The sequence below is a fragment of the Elaeis guineensis genome, chromosome 2 (assembly GCF_000442705.2).
Source record: "Elaeis guineensis isolate ETL-2024a chromosome 2, EG11, whole genome shotgun sequence".
NCBI lineage: Eukaryota > Viridiplantae > Streptophyta > Magnoliopsida > Arecales > Arecaceae > Elaeis > Elaeis guineensis.
The window spans coordinates 99838595-99852015 of NC_025994.2; positions in this window are offsets into that span (position 1 = coordinate 99838595).

The window sequence follows — 13421 nt, forward strand, 5'->3', positions numbered from 1 at the left end:
ACAGTATCTTGGTAAGCTGCATCTAAAGCCTTAGGTACCGATGAGCTACTAACCTCTTTTAAAAAAGGAGAAATGTTACTACTGGTGTACGAAATAACATTTCTTTTATTAAAATCCTAAGTCAATAATAATATATGAAAGGCACGGCCAATTGGATTGGATGGGCCGTGCCTTTCATATATTGGACTGTATGTAATGTAGGAGAGCTAGGCCAAGAAAGGAATTGTCAACGAGCATATGGAAGACTTCATGGGATACGCCTAAAATGTTCCAGCTAATTGGAAAGCCACTCTTAACTACTGAAAATGGACTAAAGTCTTTGCAGTCGTTTTGGCTTCTTAGAAAGAAGCACTCATTGTAGGACACGCCACTTGACAATGAAAGATGTCTTTTCTTTGACTTTTAACTTGATTGGATGCCCTTTAGTCCACTCATGGAAAATCACACATCGATGCAAATACTGAGAAGAGTGAACCGTAACTGAAAATCAAGTTTAAGAGCTGTAAAAAATGAGAAATGGAATGGCTGGTAATCGTCGTGCTTGTCCTAGAAAAGGTGCAACAAAAGAATTGGATCGATGCTTACAATGATGCTGCAATGGTTAATAGGGATGACCATAGAAACACATCTGGCCACGCACATCAGACTGGAAGAGCGGTAGATGACGGTACTGATAGTTTGCTTACTGTCCCCTATTCTTCTTGCCGAATATATATATATATATATAATATATATATCCTCGAATGCATCAAGATGGTTGGGCACGAAAGAGAATTAGCACAAAACATATTATTTACAATATCCCGTAATTTGTCTGTACTGATTGATTCACCCATTGTTGTCCTGTAAAAGTCGACTAAAGATCCATTGCAGCAAGCTAAACGGTAAAATGATTGTTTCTGATCCTGAAAAGCTGGAAACTTCTCATCCACATTTTCAATGTGCCAATGCTAGTGTTCAGATTTGGAACAAGGGTGTGTAGAGGGATCTATGTCAAAATGGAACGTTGGTAGTTTGGAGAAGTACTCCGGATCTATGAAGTGAATGTTTGTATGTTGGAGAAATCCAACGAAGGCAAACAAGACGCCAGAGAGATCAGCCTTTTTCAGAAGGGCAAAGATATTTGGTCTCTGCTGTCAATGGAATGTTGAAATCAAGCTTGTCCATTGTATAACATTCAGTATAGGTCACTGTTACGGCTGTAACTTTCTTTTGCTAATTTCCAATGCCGTGCTGGTGGAGTCACTAAAATCAATAAGCATAAATAATTGGGGCCCGTAAATATGGCCACGATCTGTTTCCATTCCGGGTTCCCTTTCATGTAGTTAGAACGATGCGTTGCTTGTCGGTGGTTGAGTGAAAATGACTTGATTGAATTCTTAACTTTGACCTTCTCCTGCATGGTGAGACGTAGAGAGAATTAGAATGGTCGTGATCCCTATTGTCGTTTGTTTGGTGCCATATGTGGCCTCTTTGCGGCTAGACATTTAGAAACGTCAAACGTTTGAAATGAGTCATCTTTGTCTAAATGGTCGGATTATGCTAATCCTTTTAGATATATCGCGGCAGATTAGATAGTTTATCCGATGGGTTTTCCTTTTTGTTTTTTTTTTTTTTTTGAGAGTAACAAATGGAGGAAGAAAGATTCTTCCGCCAACTTTTATTAATATGTATTAAAGTATTACATTTACAATGATGGTAGTTGGCAAGAGACCAAAGATGAGAGGTACTCATCGGTTAAAATGGTGGAAGAGGCAAATTACTACCATCATCAGGCTTCTTTCGATTGAACTTCCGAAGCACGGTACTAACTTCAGTAGAAGAGGTTGATGTCCAGTTTTTAATCAGAGTGATGGCCCATTTCGCAAGCTCTGATAGACGATGGTTCAAATCTAAAGATGCAATTGTGGCGCTCTTCCATAGACACCATTACTCAACAACAACAATGGTATCTAAGGCTAAGTAATGAGTCCTTAGTTATGATGATCTCCAATCATGCCAGAGGTCACGAATGCTGTCAGGGATTTGAAGATGAAAATACTTGCAAAAGATGGAGCTCCAAAACGATTTGGAATATAAAAGGATAGCATCAAATGATCCAAATTTTCGTCAGAAGAAGAGCATAGTAGATATGAATTGGGATCACGTAGTCCTTTCTTCTGGAGCTTATCGGCTGTGAGGATCTTATAACTATTATAATATAGCCAGTTAAAGATCTTCATGCACCTTTTCTAGTAGGGGGAGTCTCTAAATGAAGGTACTTCGAATTGAAACTACACCATGAAAAAGAAAGAGTAGCAATGCTTTATTGTGAATTTGTTAGAAGAGTTCCATTTCCAATGTCTCGTGTAATTATCCATTGTCAGCTGCACATTAGGGAGTATGTTCATCAAAGATAGAAATGGCGGCAACATTTAGAGGTTGTCTAAATCTTGAGAGCCAGCTCGATGAAGTCATAAAATCTGCAATGGAGCCCACATCTTTGAGAGTAAGAAAGAATGAGTTTGGAATTCTCTAGTAAGTGATGTGTTAAGATTTGACGCCTCGAGATCCAGTCCACATTGAGTCCACAGCGAGGTCCGCGATGAAAAATGGGGTCCAACGAGCCTAAGATTACCAACAAGTGGTATCAGAGCGAGGCGGTACAAGAACGTAGATTGCAGCGATGGTGAGCAAGACTAAAGATGGAGAAGACATGATCAATCAAGATGGAGATCAACAAGTTTGATGAAAAATTGTTAAGATTTGATGACTCGAGATTCGGTCCATATTGAGCCACAGCAAGGTCTGCGACGAAAAATAGAGTCCAACGAGCCCAAGATCACCAACAAGTGGTATCAGAGCGAGGCGGTACAAGGACACAGATTACAGCGGTGGTGAGGAAGACTAAAGATAGAGAAGACAAGATTAATCAAGATGGAGATCAACAAGTTTGATGAAAAAAATAATTTCTCCTTGCGGCAGACAAGGGTGAAGGACATGCTCATCCAATAAGGGTTGATCGATGCTCTCTTGTGCGAGGAGAAGCCGACCACCATGGAGGTGCAGGATTGGAGACAGCTACAGATGCAGACGGTGAGTACCATCTGCATGTACTTAGTGGATGAGGTGGTGATCCATGTACTTAGCGAGATTTTTCCGATGGTGCTGTGGTCGAAGTTCGAGAAGTTGTACATGACGAAATCTCTCACCAACACTCTTTTCTTCTGGAGGCAGTTCTACCAACTACGGATGACTGAGGGATAGAGTATGCAGGACCATCTCAGCTACTTCCAGAAGATCCTCACCGACCTCTTCAGCATTAGCGAGAATGTTGAGGAGAAGACCAGGGTGCTGGTTTTGCTAGCGTCGCTTCCACCTTCGTATGAGTCCTTGATGACTGCTCTTCTAGTCGGAAAGAGTACCATCAAGATGGACGAGGTTACCACGGTGATTCTCCAGAATGAGTTTTTAGGAGGAAGAACCCAGTTTCGAGCTCAGGTGGTGGCAGCTCAGCTTTGATGATTTCTGGAGGAGCAGGAGGCGGTAGACGGAGCGACATGAGATCGCTACGAGGGCGGTCAAAATCCAAGAAGGACTTGAGCAAGACCAGATATTACCGGTGTGACGAGTTGGGGCATCTAGCCAGAGATTACTCTCAACTCAGGGATCAGACGATGGCTTCTATAGCGACGGCTAGTAGCGATTCAGAGGAAGATGTCTCGAGATATCTGACAAGGTATCTACTTCTTCCCAGTAGTAGATTTTAGATTCTGTATGTACCTATCATATATGTTGTGGAGAGGAGCAGTTTGACTTCCTAGAGAACAGTGAGGGCACTGTTTATTTGCCAGATGGATCATACTGTGCGATCAAAGGCAACGGGATGGTCAGCTGGAGGACATATGATGGTGCAGTGAGGAGATTGGGGAGGTCCGATACATATCCGATTTTAGATAGAATCTTATCTCACTGAGTAGACTGGATTCGAGAGGCTACATGACGGTAGCTGGTGGAAGAATTCTGAAGGTGCTACGCGGCGATAGAATTATTTTGGAGGGAAAGAAGAAGACGAGAGGACATTACAACCTGACGGGGAGCTCAGTGCGAGGTAGAGCTTCAGGAGCCAGGAGGAGCCCAGAGCGAGGTGGAGCTTCAGGTGGAGGTGGATCGAGCACGAAAGCGAGACTCAGGAGGATGAAAGGCGATATCGCAAGATGAGATTTCTATTGCCGCAGGATGATACCCCGAGTAGGTCTCAGGTCAGGAGAAGCATAGCATACGATGGAGATGGGATCGAGCGGCCTGGCTCGACTTCTATGTTTGTCTATCCATGATCAGCAGGTGATTGCTCCAGAGCATGAGGGCGAGGAGATCCAAAAGCTCTTAGAGTTAGAAGGAGGCCGAATATCGAGTCGAAGTGGAGATTGTTAAGATTTGATGTCTCGAGATTCGGTCCACATTGAGCCCACAGTGAGGTCCGTGATGAAAAACAGAGTCTAACAAGCCCAAGATCATCAACATGATGAAACACCAGTCCAAGGGTTATGCCAAAAAGAGGCCTGATGGCCATTGTTGATGATGGATTTTGAGAGTTCTTGGAGTAGGTCATAGAGTTTAAATATGTTCCTCCAAATAGAAGAAATTCTATTCAAGGATAGAGAGGAAGATTCACTAGGTAAGCTTCTTGAGAAGTAGAGTCTGTGGATTAGCATCCACCGAGGGCAATCATGATCCATGTAAAATTTAAACCACTACTTAAGAAGCAAAAAATTCTTGAACAATGGTAAGTTAATGATGCCAAGACCTCCAAACTTGGTCGATAGATTTGAGGCCAACTCATGAGACGTTTGACAATTCTATTTTGCCCAAAGTAACCCCATAAAAAGAATCGGCATAGTTTATCGGTTCTCCAAATCATGTTTAGTGGACTAAGATGAATGGACATCCAACAAGTGGGGAGGGCCCTAATGACATAGTTGATCAAGACCAAACGTTGACCTAATGACAATATTTTGCTTTTCCATCCATATAGCTTCTTCTCAATCTTATCCAGCGAAAAGCTCCAGTACTCCTTGGATCTGAGAGAGGATTGGTAAAGTGGGGTTCCCAAGTATTTGATTGGCAGGCATGTAGTTTGACGGCCTCATAATCGTGCACAATTTTCAGTTTCAATTTTGGATACTCCCATCCCAATTAAACTTGTTTTGCAGAACTTTGTCTTTAATCCAATTCGTAATTTGAATGAATATAAGATTAACTTGAGAATCTGTAAGTGCCCCGTTGACTGATTGCAAAATATGAGCATGTCATCCGAATATTGGAGACGCATTGTTTGACCAGTGATCTCCATTGGCCCAACTCCATTGATCAAGTTTTCCGTGCGGCAAGGTTGAGGCTATGATAAGCACATCCACCACCAACATGAACAAAAGAGGTGATATAGGATTACCTTGTTTGAGGCCTCTTTTGTTGACAAACTATTTGCCTGGTTGTCCATCGACTAGAATGAAGGATCTTGAATTGTGAATGATGGCAGCAATCCAGGATATCCATCGAGGCCCACACTTTCCTGTCCCTATCAAGTCCACCAGCCATCCCTTCTTCTTTAGAAGCTCAAGAATGAAATTACATGAAATTGAGTCAAAAGTTTTTTCGAAACCAATTTTGCAGAGGATGCCTTTCTTGGATCTCTTAGAGTATGGCCATGATTTCATTTGCAATGATATAGCTTTCAGATATAAGTCGGGCTTTGATAAAAGCATTTTGTGATGGGGAGATGAGGTTGTGAATAAACTTCTTCAGCCTGTTTGATGGTATTTTGGAGGTGATTTTGATGATGGCATTCTCAAGGACAGCTTGGGAATTAGCATGATGTAAGTGTACTTAAGTCTGGAGATGTCGGACGTTTGATTTTGGAACCCATTAATTACCGGTGTTCGGTCAGCCTAGAAGAGGTCCCAATACTCTCGATAAAATGATATCAGGAAGCCATCATGCCCGGGGACCTTGTTCTTGGCCGTAGAGAGTGGTATCTCTTATTTCATCCTCTGAAATATCCTGATCCAAAGAGCTGAGGCCTTGATTACCTTCTGGATATAAGTTTTCCTAATCGCTTCCATGTCATGGTCCTTGTTGACTATCAGTGGGGATGAATAAGATGTGTAAAAGGCTTGCTGAATTACCTCCTGTGCTGATGGCTTTACCATCCTCCATTAGTTGTAGGATTTGACGACTCGGTTTTTAATAGGGGCACCTAGGCGGAAAAAACGGGTGTTACGATCACCATCTTTGATCCATTGTCTTCGGGATCATTGATACCAATATACTTCTTCGTGCCCAGAGATGAGATCGAGTTTGGATTTGAGACCAGTTTGCTATTTTTGTTCAGCATCTGAGAACTTTCTATCCTCTTCAGCTTTGTCTAGAACCTCAATTCTAATCAGAACTTGCTTCTTAACTTTGGTATATTGCCGATCTGGGTCTTGCTCCATTATTTGAGTTTGTGACGAAGGAAGCACAACTTTCAGACTATATTTTCAGCTGCATCACTAGATGTAGGAGCTTCACTAGACCATAACTTGATCAAGTCATCAAAGTTTTGTGGAAGAAACCACATGTTTTCAAATTGGAATGGCTTTCTGGATTGATTGTTGGCTGGCTGGTGAGGGACCCAGTGAAAGTGATAAAGGAGTATGATCTGAGGTGGGCCTTGCAAGGATTGAGAGATAGGCTCGAGGGAAAAGGAGATGCCAGTCAGTCGAAGCAAAACATCTGTCTAACTTGGTGAAGCTGGGTTGTTCACGAAAGTTGGTCCACATTTCTATTACAGCACTAATTTCTAGCATCTCAAGACAATTTAGGAGCCTGTTAAATTTTCTAGATTCAGCTGCGCTACTATTTGCACCACTACGATCTGGAAAGTAGCGGGTGACATTGGTCAACCATCAGCCGAGACAGGGCGTCTAATGTCAAGCAATTCTTCATAAAATGCACTTCTTGTTTCTTGGTTGTTAGGGCCATATTGTCACGCCCCAAACCCAGCACCTGAGTTGGACACGTGACACGGCCACACAAACCCTAGAGCAGCACCCTAAGGATCATGTAAGGCCTATTAATTTAATACTTTAAAAATTTAAATAACCAAGTAAATACCAAATCAATCCACCGAGTCAAACTTTAAATCAAATGTAAACTTTGTTCAATACAATTTATTCACATGTTCATTGGTATCAGAAAACTTAAACTAACTAAACTACTAAAGGCTTCTGTTCTTATTTGCTCTCGCCCAAACCGTCCAAACTAAGCATCCTGTGAGTCTGAAAAAAAAAAAAGAAGAAGGAAATATGAGCTTCTCCAGCTCAGTAAGAATCACTGCACATGTACATCAAGCCAGTAGATAAAATTAATATTTCTAAAACCAATACAATTGAGAAAACTCATATGTATATAATAATCGGAATAATGTCATAAATATGCATTTAATAATATGTATCATCATACATCATCAGGTGAAATCTTCATTCATTGTTGAATTTCATATTATATGTTTCATCTTTCACATCTTCGGTTTGACAACCTTTTATTCCTTTTTGGCTTTGGACTAACCAGGATCATGCGACGATCTTTTATTCGGATCGATTTCTGTGATCTTCTTCGGATCGAACTATTTATGATCTTTCTCGGATCAAAGTGGCCATGATCTTTCTCGGATCAAATCATTCATGATCTTTCTCGGATCAAGTTCTTCCACACATAAGCCTGTGGAGGCTGTCCCAGGCATAAGCTCGTGGCTGGCTATTCCACATGACAAGGTCAGTCCAAACCATATTCTCTTCTCTTTTTTTTTTTTATGGACGTATACCATTAATCAATTCAATTTTATAGTGTACTCAAAATAAACATGTCATAACTATATAATGATGCCATCATATGTGTTGATGAAAACATATTCATGCTCGCAATCACACAAGTAAATATCAGCATTTCACATATGATAAATTCATTGATCTCAATCCAACGATGCAAAACTAATAGTAAAATAGTATATACATGTGATGATGATCATGTATAATGATTCTTACCTCGATCAATGAGAAATCAATTTCACAGCCTTATAGTCTGAAAATCGAAACCCTACTCGTTGTCCCCCTGATCGTTGGACTGTTCTCCTATCAAACAAATCAATTTAACCAAATAAATTTTTTAAAAATATATATATTGAGGTTTATCTGACTCTTACCTATGTCCCTTTTTTATTATTTTTATTTATTTATATATATATGTATGTATATATATAATTATATTATATATATTTTTTTATTTATTTAATTTTTATTTATTATTTTTATTTATTTTATATATATATTGTATGTATATATATATAATTATATTTTATGTATATATATATATATTTTTTTTTTTTATTTAGAGAAGAGAGAAGAAATTTCTTCTCCTCTTCCTCACGCTCGAAAATAGGGAACCTGAGCCCCTTTTCGAGTGCCTCCCCTTAATCCGGCCAGATGGGCCATCTCCTGCCACCCTCCAAGCAGCTCCAACGACGGCGAGGCTACCATCCTGGTGGTAGCCTCATCCCTCGCTGCCGGCGACGGAAGAAGAAAAATCAATGCAAACAGGGGTGTCCCTGTTTGAGCCCGAACCCGCATCTCACCGGCTTCCAAGTTCACCGATGATCGGAGGATCAAAAGGGAAAGAAAAATACCTTGCTCCGACGTCCAAAGATAGCTCCGACGACCCCCCTCTCTTCCGATCAACCACCCACGATATTTTCTTGAGAAAATCTCTCAAATCCCTCAATTTTCTTCGAAATTTTTGTTATAAAATCCTAAGGGAGGATAGGGGATCTTTATAGTGAAGGTTTCCTATCCCAGCCGGACTCTTTGAGTTTGATTTCATCAGAAACGGGAAGGAAAAAGACTCCGGTTAGGAGTCTTCCTCCTCTATAATTTTTTTTTTGTTGGGCCGTCTGAACTGCAGGCCCAAGTACCTGGGCTGTTACAATCTCCCCCCTTAAAAAAATTTCATCCTCAGAATTTACATACCTGAGTTTTCAAAGAGTTGTGGATACTTGATCTTCATTTCTGTCTCGAGTTCCCATGTAGCCTCTCTCTCGCTATGATTGCTCCATTGGATCTTCACATAAGGAATACTTCGATGCCGTAACACCTGATCCTTCTTGTCAACAATCCGAACTGGATATTCTTCATAAGTCAGATCCTTCTGAAGATGCAAAGGTTCATAACTCACCACATGACTTAGATCTAGAATATACTTTCTCAATATTGATACATGAAACACATTATGTACACCAGATAAAGCCGGCGGTAATGCTAACCGATATGCAACCTCTCCAATCCTGTCTAAAATTTCAAAGGGGCCAATATACTTTGGACTCAACTTACCACGAACTCCAAATCTCATGATACCTTTAGTAGGAGAAACTCTCAGAAAAATATGATCGCCAACTTGAAATTCCAGCTCCCTTCTTCTATTATCAGCATAACTCTTTTGCCTGCTTTGAGCCATACGAAGTCGTTCCTGGATCATGTGTACTTTTTTCACTATCTGTTGCACTATTTCTGGTCCCAACAGTTTTCTTTCTCCCACCTCATCCCAACAAATGGGCGATCTACACTTCCTTCCATATAATACCTTGAAAGGAGCCATCTGAATGCTTGCTTGGTAACTATTATTATAAGCGAACTCAGCTAATGATAAGTGATTATCCCATGCACCGCCCAAGTCCATAACATAAGCCCTTAACATATCCTCTAGGATCTGTATGGTTCGTTCTGATTGTCCGTCAGTTTGAGGATGAAAAGCTGTACTGAAATTTAACTTGGTATCAAGGGCTTTATGAAGACTCTTCCAAAATTGAGAAATAAATCTACTATCTCGATCTGACATAATAGTAACTGGTACTCCATGCAGTCATACTATCTGCTCTATATACAAGCCTGCCAATCTTTCTAAGGAAAGATCAATCCAAAAGGGTAAGAAATGTGCTGATTTCGTCAATCGGTCAACAATTACCCATACAGCATTATTATTTCGAAGTATTTTAGGTAATCCAGTCACAAAATCCATAGTAATATGCTCTCATTTTCACTGAGGAATAAGAAGAGACTGCAATGGTCCTGCTGGTCTTTGATATTCGGCTTTTACTTGTTGACATACCAAACATTGGGCTACAAATTGTGCAATATCCCTTTTCATACCAGACCACCAAAAATTTTTTTTCAAATCTTGATACATTTTTGTGCTTCCAGGATGCATGGTGTAAGCCGAACAGTGAGCCTCCTCTAGGATCTTGTCCCTTAATCCTAGAATCTTGAGAACACATAGTCTGTTATCAAATCTCAATGACCCATCCTCATGTGTCCAAAATTTTGTCTGTATACCGGATTCCACTGCTTCTATGACCTTTTGTAACTGTGAATCCTCCTTTTGAGCTGCTTTAATCTTTTCAATCAAAGTAGGCTGTAGTACAAAATTTGCAAGTTGAACTTGAGAATTATATAGTCATATTTTTACTCCTGATTTCTCCAAATCTAGCAATATAGGCTTTTGTGAGGTAATTAGAGCAGCCAAATCACCAGAAAATTTTTTACTTAGGGCATCAGCTACAACATTTGCCTTCTCGGAATGATAATTTATTATCAAGTCATAGTCCTTCAATAGTTCCAACCACCTTCTTTGTCTCAAATTTAACTCCTTCTGAGTAAAGATGTATTTTAAACTTTTATGATCCGTGAAAATCTCGTAATGCTCTCCATATAAATAATGTCTCCATATTTTTAAAGCAAAAATCACAGCTGCTAATTCTAGGTCATGAGTAGGATAATTTCGCTCATATGACTTCAATTGTCGAGAGGCATAAGCTATCACCCTTCCCTTTTGCATCAGAACACAACCAAGGCCTTTACGAGAAGCATCGCTATAAATAGTGAAACCTTCTGTTCCGGATGGAATGGTTAAAATTGGAGCAGTCACTAATCGTCTTTTTAACTCTTGGAAGCTTTGCTCGCATTCATCTGTCCATTCAAACTTCACTTGTTTCTGTGTTAGACGAGATAAAGGCATGGCAATACAAGAGAAACCTTCCACAAACCTTCGATAGTAGCCAGCCAACCCCAAAAAGCTACGTACCTCCGATACATTAGTAGGTCGGCTCCAGTCGACTACTGCCTCCACTTTCCTTGGGTCAACTAAAATACCATCCTTGGAGATAACATGCCCAAGGAAAGTAACACTGTTCATCCAAAATTCACATTTCTGTAGCTTTGCATACAGCTTCTTTTTCCTCAGAGTTTGTAATACAATCCTCAAATGTTCTTCATGTTCAAGTAAACTTTTTGAGTAAATCAAAATATCATCAATAAATATAACTACAAATCGATCCAAGTATGATGCAAACACTCGATTCATAAGATCCATAAAGGCTGCCGGTGCATTGGTCAAACCAAATGGTATGACTAAAAACTCATAATGTCCATATCTAGTTCGAAAGGCTGTTTTTGATATATCTCCAGGCTGTATCTTCAACTGATGGTAGCCAGAACGAAGATCAATTTTCGAGAAGACTTGTGCCCCTTGCAACTGATCAAACAAATCATCGATTCGTGGTAAAGGATATTTGTTTCGCACTGTTACCTTGTTTAATTTTCGATAGTCTATGCAAAGCCGAAGACTACCATCTTTCTTCTTCACAAAAAGTACCAGAGCTTTCCAAGGTGACACACTAGGTCTAATGAATCCTTTGTCCAACAACTCTTGTAATTGCTTTTGTAATTCCTTCAATTCTGCTGGAGCCATTCGATAAGGGGCTTTAGAAACTGAACTCATACTAGAAATCAAGTCAATAAAAAACTCAATCTCTCGATCAGGAGGTAGTCCAGGCAGGTCATCCGAAAAAATATCAGGAAATTCCTTCACAATAGGAATATTCTGTAACTTGAGCTTATTATCTTGAGTGTCTAATACAGTGGCTAGAAATCCTTCACATCTTTTTCTAAGAAATTTTTGAGCACGAATAGCTGAGATGAACTTCTGGTGAAAGAAGGGTTTAGTACTCTTAAAACTAAACTCTGACTGATCTGGAATTTGAAACATTATTATCTTTTTGAAGTAATTAACTGTAGCATGATATGCTGCTAACCAATCCATCCCCAAGATTAGATCAAAGTCCTTCATCTCTAAGACTAATAAGTCTGCTTTCATCTCCCTATCTCCAATACTTAGTACACAATCTTTGCAAATTGAATTAACCAAGATCACCTCTCCACTTGGTGTGCAGACACAGAGATTATTTTCTAAAGGTGTAGGAGACATCTCATTAGTCTTCTTAATAAAACTAGTTGCTATAAAAGAGTGGGTAGCTCCAGGATCAAATAGAGCATAGACATCGTTGGATGCTATTTTAATCATACCTGTCAGATATTCATTTATCATTCAGGGCTATATGTCCATATATATATATCTAAGCATATAATATTTCATATATATAAAAGAACTTTTAAGAGATCGGTTCAATACCTGTCACCACTGAGTTAGAAGCATTAGCATCCTGTTGTGTAAGTGCATAGACTCGTCCTTGGGTCTTTGATTTTTGTTGTCCCGCATCTTGTCTTTGTACATCTTGGGGTGCCCGATTCGCGAGGGTATTTTGGAAGTTTTGAGGCATCTGCTGTCTCTGTGATTCTCCTCCACTGCGGCATACAACTGCTTTGTGGCCATCTCGTCCACATTTGTAACATTGTCCCCCGAGCCACGTACAATCTCGTCTAAAATGAGGTCCTCCACACCTATAACATATAAGGCTCCCTTGAGGTTGTACTTTACCTTCAGTGGTAGTCTGGCTTGGTTTTGGGGTCTTTGGTTTGAAGGCTCTGCTACTTTGACCTTGAGAATCAATTGCTCGACCTCTTTTCTTCATACTTTTCTCTCTTGCTGCTTGAGCATCATTGAGTCCTTTTTCTATTATTAAGTATTTATTTACAACTTCTTTATAAGTGGGCAGCTCAAAAATAGTCACTAGTTGTTGAATTCTCTCCCTTAATCCATTCTCAAATTTTCTGGCTCGAACATTTTCCTCAGCTATCAATGCAGGGGCATATCTTGACAATTCTTCAAATTTGGCTGCATATTGAGCAACTGTCTTGTGGCTCTGAACCAGTCGATCGAACTCTCAAAATTTCTAGAGTCGGATACTCTGGAGAAAATACTTCTCGTAGAAGATCTTTCTAAATTCTTCCCATATAAAAGGTACATTATTTGGCTCCAACTTTTCAATTTTCATCTCCCACCAATCGGCTACCTCACCTTGTAACATAAAAGTGGCGAAAGTGACCTTATCTTCAGCAGGACATCTCAAAGCATGGAAAACTTTCTCTATTGCTTTTAGCTAGCTTTCAGCTTCCATA